The 12,606-nt window shown below is 44.4% G+C and overlaps 1 long non-coding RNA gene across 1 annotated transcript in view; it reads right to left on the bottom strand.

The window, feature by feature from the left end:
* The window catches only part of LOC145430002 (uncharacterized), a 12,090-nt gene extending 1,466 nt beyond the window's left edge, over positions 1–10,624 (bottom strand). Inside the window, exon 1 of the long non-coding RNA XR_013910370.1 lies at positions 8,446–10,624. This is a non-coding gene — a long non-coding RNA (uncharacterized LOC145430002). The remainder of the gene's footprint in view (positions 1–8,445) is intronic.
* Between the last annotated feature and the right edge of the window lie 1,982 nt (positions 10,625–12,606).

The following is a 12,606-nucleotide window of genomic DNA, read 5'->3' as shown; positions in this document are numbered from 1 at the left end:
AATATAAAGAGAATAAGTATGATATTTTTCATCTGGGCTACACCCTCCCCTCCTGAACTCATGCACGTCCCTGTGCATGGTAGACAGTTAAATGATGATTATTTGACGGGTCAAGGAAGAGGGCGAAGCAGGCTCTTCACCATCACTGATGACATCGGCCCAAGCTGAAGACAGTCCTTGCAAGAATGATTTTGCTGCAGTGATCAGAGGATTGCCTAGCTCTGTATAGTCAAGCCGTCGTGGCGGACGACGGTTTCTCTCAGATCTCCTTACAGAATCATTTGTATCCATGTTTTCCCTTGTATCCACTGGGACTATCTCCTCCACTCTCTCCTCAGAATTCGCACCTCTGGTGCCAGCCTCCTGGAATGGAAGTTGCCTTTCTTGGACGTCTGGGTCATCAACAGGTGAGTCAGTTTCAGTTAAGGTTATTTCATCCACTTGTTCGGTCGGTGTGACTCCATTGGTAGATAAGTACTCAGTATCATCTGTAGTACTGTTAGGCATATCAGGTATGTTGCCAAAATCAGATTGGCTGTCAAAAACAGGTGGGTTGTCAATATCAGGAACATTTACAGGACTCTCACTCACTGTGTGGACAGGGGAACTCAACCAAACAGGAATGAGCAAATCATCTTCTTCGTCTGAGGAGTTCTCTTCCTCTAGCGCTGGATTTGCACGGGTTCTTGGCCTGCGTGACACTGGCTTCTGTACATGCTCACTGCTTTCCTCCACAGGTAGGTAGCCACATGGTAGCAACAGATCCCGGTGTAGTGTTCTTAGGGGACCATCTTTGTTTTCAGGCTTAACTGTATATACTGGGAGGTTGCCTGCCCTTCTCACCACTACATGCACAGTGTGTTCCCACTTGTCTGAAATCTTATGTTTGCCCCGGATACGGACATTCCTGACCAATACCCGATCTCCAGCTTCCAAGTCTGATGCAGTTACATGTCTGTCAAACCTCATTTTGTTCTTGTGAGCCATCTTTGCAGCCTTGTCCATAGCTAACTTGTAGCTTTCTTTGAGACGTGACTTGAGTTTTTGCACATATTCAGAGTGAGATGAGTGTTGTTCCTCTTGCACTGGCAGGTTGAATGCAAGGTCAACTGGCAACCGAGGTTGGCGTCCGAACATCAGTTCGTACGGGGAGAAACCAGTCACTTCATTCCTGGTGCAGTTATAAGCGTGGACCAGGGGTCTTACATGGTCACGCCAACAGGACTTATCTTGATCACGGAGAGTTCCCAGCATATCAAGCAAGGTACGATTAAATCGTTCCACAGGATTGCCCCTAGGATGGTATGGGGTTGTCCTCACCTTGTGGATACCAGCCACCTGACAGAGCTCCTTGATTGTGCGGGACTCGAAATCTGGACCCTGGTCACTATGCAATTTTTCTGGGATGCCATAGTGTACCATAAAGTTCTCCCACAGACACCTTGCCACTGTGCGGGCCTTTTGATTAGGTGTTGGGATAGCAACTGCAAATTTAGTGAAGTGGTCCGTGATCACCAATATATCTTTGGTTCCACTCCTGTCAGCTTCCAGGGACAAGAAGTCCATGCACAAGAGTTCAAGAGGTCGTGTCGTATTAATGTTGACCAAGGGGGCCGCTCTTTCAGGCCGTGCCTTCCTCCGCACGCACCTGCCACACGTCTTCACTTTCCTTTCCACGTCCAAAGCCATCCTTGGCCAATAAAATCTTGACCTTACAAGGTCCAGTGTACGGTCGACTCCCATGTGACCCATATGGTCATGCAGGCTGGTGAGAACTGTGTTGCGAAGCTCAGCTGGAAGTACAAGCTGGTAGGTTTTCTGGGACCTCTCTTGGCGTCGCCGGTACAAGACATTGTTGCGGAGCTCAAGACGGTTAAGCTCTCGGAGGAGCAGTGGAAGCTCAGGGAACTGTGTGCGCACGGTTGGAGGTGGTGTGTCCCCATATTCGATCTGAGAAATAACATGCTTTATACACTGATCGGCTCTTTGCTCGTCTGCCAGCTCTGCCTCAGTTAGATGGGGAATGGTTGGCAGACCTCCAAACTGTTCCTCTTGCCCATAGCTATCAGGTACAGCACTAGGAGACACAGCAAGCACCTCCACCAAGGCAACACAATCTGCATCTGCCTCTCTTTCATTGTCAGGACTGACGCTGTAGGTGAACTGCCTCTCACAGATTGCTTTCACCACAGACTGATTTACAGCATTGATGTTGTCTGGATCACAAAGGTGATCTTGAGTGAACTGTTGTATGCGTTCAATCTCTTTTTGTGATTTCAGGTCGTCCGCTAGCCCTCCGTGTGGTCTGCGTGATAATCCATCCGCATCTCCATTCTGCTTCCCTGGACGATAGAGGAGTTTGAAAGAGAATGTGGACAGTGCTGCTAGCCACCTATAGCTAGTTGCGTCAAGTTTTGCTGAAGTCAGAATGTAAGTCAGCGGATTACTATCCGTTACAACAGTGAAGTGGTTGCCGTAGAGATAATCGCTGAACTTTTCTGTAACTGACCACTTGAGCGCCAGAAACTCCAACTTGTGCGCTGGATAGCGATTTTCGCTCCGTGACAGCCCTCTACTTGCATAGCCTATGACTCTAAGTTGTCCCTCTTGCTCCTGATACAATACAGCACCAAGCCCGGTGGTACTGGCGTCGGTGTGCAGTATATAGGGTTTCTGGGGGTCAGCGAAGGCAAGTACAGGGGCAGTGGTGAGACTTTGGATGACTGACTCGAAGGCTTCCTGGCAAGCTGGCGTCCAGCGACCTCCGAAAGGGTCTTTTGGGTCATGGTACTGATTTGCACTTTGTCTTGCGTTTACTTTTGATTTCTTGTGGCTAGGTGGGTACCCTGAAGTTAAGTTGTGGAGAGGTTTCACAATGCTGGAATACCCCTTAACGAACCTTCTATAATACCCAGCAAAACCAAGGAACGACTTTAACTCTCGCAGGGTCTGTGGGACAGGCCATGTTTTAAGGGCCGAAATCTTCTCAGGGTCAGTCCGAACTCCATTTCTGGAGACCACATGTCCCAGATAACGGACTGAAGTCTGGAAGAAGACACATTTCTCTGGTGACAGCTTTAACCCAAACTCTTTTAGACGAGTGAGCACTTTCATGAGTCTTTCTTCGTGTTCCTCAAGGGTTCGGGAGAATACTATCACGTCATCAAGAAAGACCAATGCATCCTTCAAATGCATATCCCCCATGCACCGCTCCATTAACCGCTGGAACGTGCTGGGGGCGTTCGTTACACCCTGAGGCATTCTGTTGAACTCCCAGAAGCCGAGAGGGCACACAAAGGCCGTCTTCGGTTTGTCTGCTTCTTCGACCTCGATCTGGTAGTACCCTGATTTTAGATCAAGAACAGAGAACCACTGTGAACCATTGAGGGCTGAGAATGTGTCCTCTAGCTTCGGAAGGCTGTACGCATCTTTTATAGTCTGAAGGTTTAGACGCCTATAATCGATGCACAACCGGACTTGGCCGTTCTTTTTCCGGACTACCACTATGGGTGACGCAAATGGGGACTCTGACTCTCTAATAACTCCTGCATCAAGGAGTTCCTGAATGTGCTTCCGGACAGCCTCAATGTCCCGTGGGTGGATTGGCCGGGCACGTAGTTTGAAAGGCGTGCCATCCGAAAGTTTTATATGATGTCGCACCTGGTCCGTCCGGCCAAAATCCAGGTCGTGCTGTGCAAACACCTCAGGCATGCCGCTGAGCTGCTGAGTGATGCGCTGTTTCCATTCCAATGGAACTGGGGAGTCACCAAAATTGAAGGTTATGGTGGGCTCTTGGAAAGACGGAGTCTCTGGAGTTCTCTGGGGTGGTTCTGACTGTTTGGTCTTGTTGTGTTCCTTTAATAGGATGGTCTGATAAGCACTGACCTCTGCAATAGTACACTTGGCAGGGATGACAATGTCGTGGTCAGACTCGTTGCTTATAACAACTGGCAACTTGTGGGGCCGCCGCTGGGGAAAGTCCACCAGACCGGCTTTAAGTAGCAGGCCACCGGGCAAGGGGGACGATGATGGGTACTCAATTACAACTGATTTTTCATCCTGAAGGCCCTCGCCAAGGGCGACTCCCTCCACCACTACAGTTGAACCAGCTGGAATGACTTGAGGCATCTTGCCAAGTAGCTTCACTACCCCCTGATGGGTGTCACTTGTCTGCTTCCGTCTCAACTCAATGATTTTGAAGACTACTTTGTAGCCATGTGGGAGGGGTTGACGATTGGCTAAGTCAGTCTCTGAGTAGATGTCGAACAGTACATCTAGGGTGTTTGTGCCTATGAGCATGAGGGATTGTGAAGTGTCAGGGACGATTAAAGCAAGTGTGTTTACATCTACTGGAACACCTATAAAGTCCTTTGGAAAAGTTATGGTCATTTCTATATAGCCAAAGTAAGGCACTAGCTGGCCATTAGCACCTTCCACTTCTAAGAGGTCATGTAGTGGCTTGATCTTTTGCTCTGAAAGGTGCTGCTGGTAAAATGACTCAGGAACAGTGGTAACTTGGGAGCCTGAGTCAAGAAGACAGTTGACTTCTTCACCTCTCACAGTCACTTGAGCTGTACTTCTGGTACCAATCAACTGTTTAGGGAGTTGGAAAGATTGGTTCTGCTCTGAATGGTTTAAGCCAGAACATGTTTGTGCTTTGACAGTCTTTGCTGGGGTACTTACTTTGTTAACCTCGGCTGTGATTTTGTCACCATTGTTTACGTCTGAGGGACGTTGTTGACTCTCCTCAGCTCCTGTTTGTCCCACAACAGGAACTGTTAGATGTTTAAAGGTGAATCTGTACAATCTCGTGCTTCCCACTGGCGTTGTTTCTCCTCCAACTGCTTCTTTTTTTCTGCTACTAGGTTGGGGTTAGCGGGGTCAACACAGCATGGAGCGATATGTCCATCTTCACCGCAGTTGAAACAATACCAGGGCTTGGGTCTGCCCCTTTGCCTCTTTGAAGTCTGTCTTTGCATACGTCCATCTACACCATGTGGCTTTGACATCTTACTCTGCGGCTTCCCTGCAGGGTCCTTGCTGTTTGCAAACTTTGTTTTTTTCTGTGACATGAATGTAGTTAGTTGACTTTGCAGACTCGCCACCTGCTTTCGCAGATCCTCAATAGCAGCAATGCTACTTCCATGTTTCTCCTCTTGTTCACAAACATGTGCACCCTGGAACTGTAACTGAGTTCTCTGCTTTGTGGTGCCAATGTGTTTTCTCATACGGTTAGTTTTTGCTTGCTGTCGATCTTCCTCAGAGCGAATCATTAACAACAGGTCTGAGAATTGGGGTGGGCTGCTCTTCTTTTGCTCAAGTTGCAGGGCGCTGAGTAGGTCGTTGTCCCAACATCCCCTGCAGAACTGTTTAAGTAGATGTTTGTCCACTCCTTCACATGCGACTCCCCCCCTCTTCGTGGCTCTGTTTAATGCTAGCTGTAGCCGGTGAAGGTAAGTGGATGACTTCTCACCTGGATCTTGAAGGGTGTTCAGGAATTGAGCGAAAAGTTCCTCACCATCTTCTACAGTGCCAAAGGCTGAATCTAGAAGCTGCAAATAAGTCACAGGTGGTGACTCAGGCCGCAAACTCTTAACTATATCAGCTGCTGGTGGGAGCAGGCTCTCATGGATCTTTCTGGATATTTGCAGGGGGGACATGCTGGGATCATTTTGGAGCAGTTCAATTTGTGTGCGCCATGTGTCATAATCAGTTTCATTGTTAGGTCTGGGAACCTTACCGGAGAAGGAACGGAGTCTCACCTGGGACTGGATGTGTGGGACAACATCTTGCCTTCGTACGATATGCTCTACCACAACCTTCTGAATGTCAGGTGGGTTCAAGTCACTTACTGAGAGGGACGCTGCTCTCCTTCCATTAGTGAGGGGAACATCATCAGTGGCACCAGTATCACTTGGTGTAACATCTGAATGTGAGGTGTGACACTGTCGCTCTTTAGAAGCGGGCGGAGATACAACAGTGGTCTCGACATACGTGGGAGAAGGTTCTTCAGTGGTAGGTCGCATGGCTTCAACATCCTCCCCAATCTGACACATCATCTCCTTCAGCACCTCGCCGTAGTCTTTGCCACTCAGCTTGGCTAGTTCCTTGAGTTCCGCCAAGTAGGTTTTTGTAACATTACTCCCAACCGTGGTAGTGTACATGCTACTGAGTGTTTTAATTTCATAGACAACGCTGGGATCAGCTTGTGCTGTGTATGTGTATGGTAAACGAGGTTCTAAACCTTCTAAGGCTGAACTGCTAGAGTATTCTACGATCAGGTTTTGGTAGAAGTTGGACAGTGAATCATCAACAAAAAGGACTCTTGTGATTTTACCATACTGTTTCAGAAAGTCAATGACCTGTTCATCTTTCTCAGATACCTGTGTTATCCCAGCGACAACAACCGCATTAGGTATTTTGACACCAGACTTTTGTATGAAATCCATGCTGGTCATTGCCTCAATATTGATGCTCAAATCAATTGGCTCCTGGCTGGCTCGCCACTTCTGTAACCAACTTTAAGGTATAAAGGTGAATTACAGCGCAATAATTACTTGGGCTCGTAATAAGACCCTGGCCAGAATCAGAAGACACCAAATTCGTATGGAGCCAAAGTATTGAGCAGCAATAATGACCTGGACACAATGTTAACTTTTGAGTAGCCACTCTTGTATTGTTACAAAGTATAACAGGTATTTGTCCAATTTGTACAGATAAAGTATAAAATAAAATAAATAGTGTGCACACTCAACAAAATAAAAGTACTCGTTGGGGCCCTTTAAGAATTTAGAGTTAAGCTGGCGATAGCCAACTTCAAAGGTCCTTGTGAATGTAACTGGAATGTATGAGTGTGTGGTGTGTATCTTCTTTGGGGTAGATCGTCCTCAAAGTGGTTGGCTCGCCATCTATCACAACCAGAATATCGTCCTGGTCCTTGGACTTTTCCGTCCTCTCCAAAAAACCTGACCGTTGCTCTGTTTCACAAAAGCCCAACACACACTGGCGTTGGAATTGCAGCAGCTCTCCGGATGAAAGGTGAGTGGTTAGCCGACGTTGCCTCTCTCCTTCATCCAGCCACTCGACTCCGGACTTCCAGCAGGTAAGTAGGCTGGTTTTCCTTCCTCTCAATCCTGAGTTTTCCTCTCTTTTGTCCGTGGATTTCTCGGTTTGAGTAGCAGATGCCTCCACTCCTCTTGCTGAGATAAGAAAAACCCGGGACACCATGCACCTCCACCTCACTTCCTGGCTGACAGGGTCAATGCGGCCTGGGTAGGCTCTGATTGGTTGCTGAGCTAGGTGCCCTCACGTGGGGTGAACTGAGAGGTGCATTCAATGGTCATAGGAAATACGACGCTTGTTGATGTGGACAGTTAATATAAAGAGAATAAGTATGATATTTTTCATCTGGGCTACATGTAATTTTTCATTTCTTTGTGTTCATCTATAGAACACTGCATGTTATAGTGTAAATCTGCCTGTTCTGTCAGAAACCTGCCTGCAGAAAAGGAACCTAAAGTATGTAATGCAAGGATGTCATCACTTTAGAGAGGGAGAAAGCATAAAGTGACAATTATGAATCACTTAATATGATAAGGAGATTCTGCAGGTCATTAATCAATGTATAGAATTAAAATAAAATGTATTTTTAGTGACACAAGATACAAATATGGAAGCAAGATGTATAATCGCCCAGTTTGGGGAAATTGCAAGGGGCCTCAACTTCTCCATTCCCACAATGTGCAACAAATGGGCACAGCTGACCTTCAACAGTGGAATATCGGCCAGTTACTTCCAACTTTAACGCAGCTTGTAGTCTTGGAGAGCAGCTCGCCAAAACTGCATGCACAACTTCTGCTAACAGTGGAAACGGATTAAGAAATCCATGCAAACAGATTCATAAACCGAAAGATTATTTTACAGGATTAATTATCATATCAGCCACTGGCTGATCAAACCCTGAGGGTGTATAGAAGAAGCAGAGGGAATATCCCGTTTAAGTTTAGATAGTATTTGTAAAGATACTGACCATATCCTTTTCTGAAAGTGTGGATATAATGGATGGGGTAAGGTACTGACATGCTACAACTTTATAATTGTTAAATTCTGGGTACAAGTATACATACCCATCTTGTACATGTTGATTATTATTATTATCCTACCTAAATACATGTTTCTTTTAATCAGAGTATGCTGTTTTAATGACTTTACAATATCATTTACATTGTGTTCCTTACATTTTCCCTAATTGTATGTTATATTAATCCTATATTTCCGTTTTAATATTACTAATGTTTGCCTTGTTTTCTTCACTGTCTGGTCTGCCTCTGTCTTGCCTGTATGGATGCATTTACACCTAAATTTCCCCAACAAGGGATGTTTTAATTCACCACTATTCCAGTGAAACACGAGTCTCCCATCTTCCTGCTACTTCCTGCTACTTACCGGAGAACCGCCAGGGTTTGCCGCTGCCATCTTGCTGCTCCTAAATTCAAAACTGCCTCTGCAGACAGGCAGGGGAGGCGTGGAAATTGTCTTTGAGTTAGTCAAACGTTTTACTTAGTTCGAGTAGATGATAAAATGAAAGAAAAATGAATGGGATTTTAAGTAGGACTAGGCGTTCTGTAATGATCTCTAGTTAGGAGAAAAACTTAATCACTCACCTTTAAACAGCTCTCTTTTAGGAGACACACTGCTGGCTAACGGTGTCATGTGATCAAACAGCGTAATTTAATTGGCTGAGAGCCGCTCGACTCGATCTAGTGCTGATTGCTCTGGCTTGGGTCATTCAAGTTCGTCACCTTTGCAGTTGAATTTTTGCAGGTGCAATTTTTTGCAGGTGAATATTTGATGGTGAATTTTTTGCAGGTGAATATTTGATGGTGAATTTTTTGCAGGTGAATTTTTGCAGGTGAATATTTTTGCAGGGAAATTTGGAGGGTAAAAATTCAGTGTTATAAATTCAATGTCTAAAAATAGTTGAATTCTGATGATACGATATTTCTTCCATAGAACTTGTCCCCCTTAAGTTGAGCAATTTACCGGAAAAAAACAGTAACCTCACAAAGTTATGCGCACAATGGAAGATACAGAATATATTAAATTAGTATCAACAAAAAAGGCCTTTAACTGGTGTAAACTGGTTTTTAAACGAGTCGACAAAAGCGCAAAAGAGAAGGGTATCCTTTGTTTTTTATTGTGTGAAAAGGATATAGTATAAAAATGTGTCATTCCCTTATGTACTTTATGTGTTGTGTACTTTATTTGTGTCCATTTTTATTCACGAGTGAGCCAAAAAAACAAAACAAAACAAAAAAAAACCCATTATTTTTAACCCGAAAAAATCAGAGGAACACCAATTAAAATGTTCAGATTTCTCTCTTCTCCCTCTCTGCACCCAAAGCCTGGCAGAGGGCTGCCACTTCGGTCCAGTAGCGGTTTTAGATACGGGCGACGCGGGCGATTGCCTGGGGCGGCATCGTGGTGGGGGGCGGCATCACGGGCATCGGCAAAAAAAAATGCTTGTACTCATGCTGCCCCGACGTAACCCAGCACATATTGGGAATGGTACAGGCACCGATCGGTTTTCTATCGCCCATTTGCTGGGAGTAAGGACGCCCTTCTTTTGCGAGGTGCGCCTGCTGCTTGCGACACAGGGAGGAGAGGACGGGGCGGCGGGGGATTCTCTGGTTGGCTGGAGTAGCATCTAATAACCAACTCGCAAAGTAAACAAAATAAAAACAAACCAACAAACACGAAAACACCAGACATAATCCGGTTGTTCAGTCTGACGTCACTAGCCGTGTCTGGGTCTAAACTCCGCTGCAGGTCCATATATCAAACGATCACTATGGCATTACTGAGAGTTGAAAAACTGTCTAAAGTCTTTCATCTTTAATAAAATGATCAGCGTTCTGCTCTACCAGGTGTAACAATTGAGTTTAACATCCAGGCATCCATGAAAACCGAATTTATGACATTTAACGGAGTTAGAAGTTAGCAGGGAGTTAGCTCGCTAGCTTCTATCTAAATACAATATAGCATATCCTGACTGCGGGGTTTTGGAAACAAATTAAAACGTGCAGCTCTGCTATCACTTCCAGCATAAATGAAGACAGAAAACTAAACAGCAGTGACGTTTGTAGGGTTACTGAAGTTGGGCTAGCTGGTATATAATGATGTGCTATGTGACCGCTAGCGACACAGCTATGTTAGCATAATATAAACAAGCTAACCTTTTTTCCACTCGATAAAAGTTAACGTGAGTGTTCTCGGTGGTCAGAAACAAATGTAATCGCATGGCAGGATGCTGTAAAAGGACCAAACTTCAGCCAGGAGAACAACTGAGATAATCCATCCACAATACGAGGTTAGTCATTCATATACTGCTGCATGGGCTGGGCTGTAGTTACATCCTAGGGTTTTAAAAACTGAGCTTAAATAAATGATTAGCGGTAATAAAAGCCGAGGGAGGTCAACAGGGATCACTGACTGTTTTAGGAGCTTTTTGAGATCAAATAGAAGAAAATACAAAACATTAAACATGTTAACAACACAAAAGCCATATTAAACGCAGACTACTTTAGACCCGGAAGTAGGATTCGTCGCGTCATCACTGAACAACCGGATACAGACTTATCATTTGCACCAATGTTTTTTCGAAATTCTATACACGAAAAGTGGGCGCGAGAGCCCTCGGTGCGCCTGCTTGCTGCTGAAGTCAAAGTAAACTTTATTGTCATCTCCGCTACAGTCCAGCAGTGCTGGTCAAGTTACTTGAAAAAAGTAATCAGTAACTAATTACTGAGGGAGTAGGGTAGGCGGAGGTTTACCCTGGTGCAGGTGTGCCGCAGGGTTAGGGGGGGTTTTTCGCTGTAAAAAGAAGTTTTCTTCCCACACACAACAGACACTAATGTCTTTGTCACTTTTTATGGAATCAAACTCAAAGTAAGGTCAGTACTTCCATGCTTTAAACGCTGTACGCTCATACTCTCTCCCGCACTCGATATATTGTCCGTTGTTGATCTGCACACAGCTGTTGTCACCAACGTCGCACTTGCTTACGTCACTGTCATGAGACATTCTCACAAAAAATCACGGTTTTAGTAACGCAGTAACGCAGCGTTCCTACGGGAAAGCAACAGTAATCTAATTACCGTTTTTGCAATAGTAATCCCTTACTTTACTCATTACTTGAAAAAAGTAATCGGATTACAGTAACACGTTACAAGTAACGCGTTACTGCCCATCTCTGCAGTCCAGTATATAGAGAGACGAGACGACGAGGCTCCAGTTACAGCAGTGCAAGTGAACAAACAAAATATATAAGAAGAGTAAGAAAATAAATATACACTTTAGGACTCGGGGTAAAGGGATCAATAACAATTTAAAATTTACAGTTTGATGATTTAAAGTCTCACACACAAGCTGTCGAAAGGGGAGGGGGGGCTGCTGCTTCCAAATAGAGCACAATTAATTTATAATGTTGTAAATCCAAGCCCATTATGGATTCATGATTTGAATCCTGGGTTGTGTGAAATCTCAGAAATGCACCCAAAGTGAATCTGTGAACTAAGGTGTAGGTCTTTTAGGTTATGTTGTGGTGATCCTCGAGTTGGGGGATTTGTGTTCATACTGGACTGCAAAATTAAAACCAATTGAAGATGGACAAGAAAAGTTCAAAGCCATCAGGTCCTCAGTTTAGAAAAAAGAGAAAAGAAGAGGAGAAACGAGCAAAAGATACAGGTAAGCAGATGTGTCACTGGATAATGGCAGGTCATCCTGAAACAATCAGAATACTTTATTAATCCCTAAGGAAATAATGTGAGTAACAGTTGCTTCAAGAAAAAATGGTAAAAATAGCATCAGTAACAGACTAAACTCCAAACAATACATTATGTTACAGATTTTAATATTAATTAGTCATTGTCAATTTGTCCTGTTCTCATTGTATGACAAATTGTGATGGCTGTTTGGTAGCCGTTTGCATACTATGCAAACTCTCTCTCTCTTCACATGTGTGTGTGTGTACAACAGTTTTATGTTAATGTACAATCCTTAATATGTTGTGTGTGTGTGTGTGGGGGGGGGGGCAAGAGGGAGTGTTCACCCAGGGCGCCAAACAGGCTACATTATCTTTTTTCGTTTGCGTTTTAAATTCACTTGTCTTGCTTATTTTGTCACGTTATTCATTCTTTTGCAAGTTTGGAAGAAAAAAAAAGAATCGTTGATTATCCCACAGCCTCACTGATCACCACTGCATGTACAACAGCACAGAAGATCCTTAGTATGTATTTAGTAACTAAACAAAAATTAGATTTTACTTTTCTATGATTGAAATGTATGAAATTCTTTGATCTTTTGATATTTTACCAATTCAGTGTAGTAATGCTTGGATCACCACACTGCAATAACATTTTGGTAAATATTTGCAATTATTAATGAGTACTCTGCAAAGCAATCCAGGGGCCTGAATACCACCTTATGCTGGGCTGCTTCTAAACAACATGCCACCCCTGCTTGCTGCTGGGTAAATGCATACTTTTCCACATGTATTTTCATTACTAATGTTGTCAGCCAAGTAATAATTACACATATGTAATTATC

The sequence above is a fragment of the Astatotilapia calliptera genome, chromosome 7 (genome assembly GCF_964374335.1).
Source record: "Astatotilapia calliptera chromosome 7, fAstCal68.1, whole genome shotgun sequence".
Classification (NCBI taxonomy): Eukaryota; Metazoa; Chordata; class Actinopteri; order Cichliformes; family Cichlidae; genus Astatotilapia; species Astatotilapia calliptera.
This window is presented reverse-complemented; position numbering and strand designations above follow the sequence as displayed.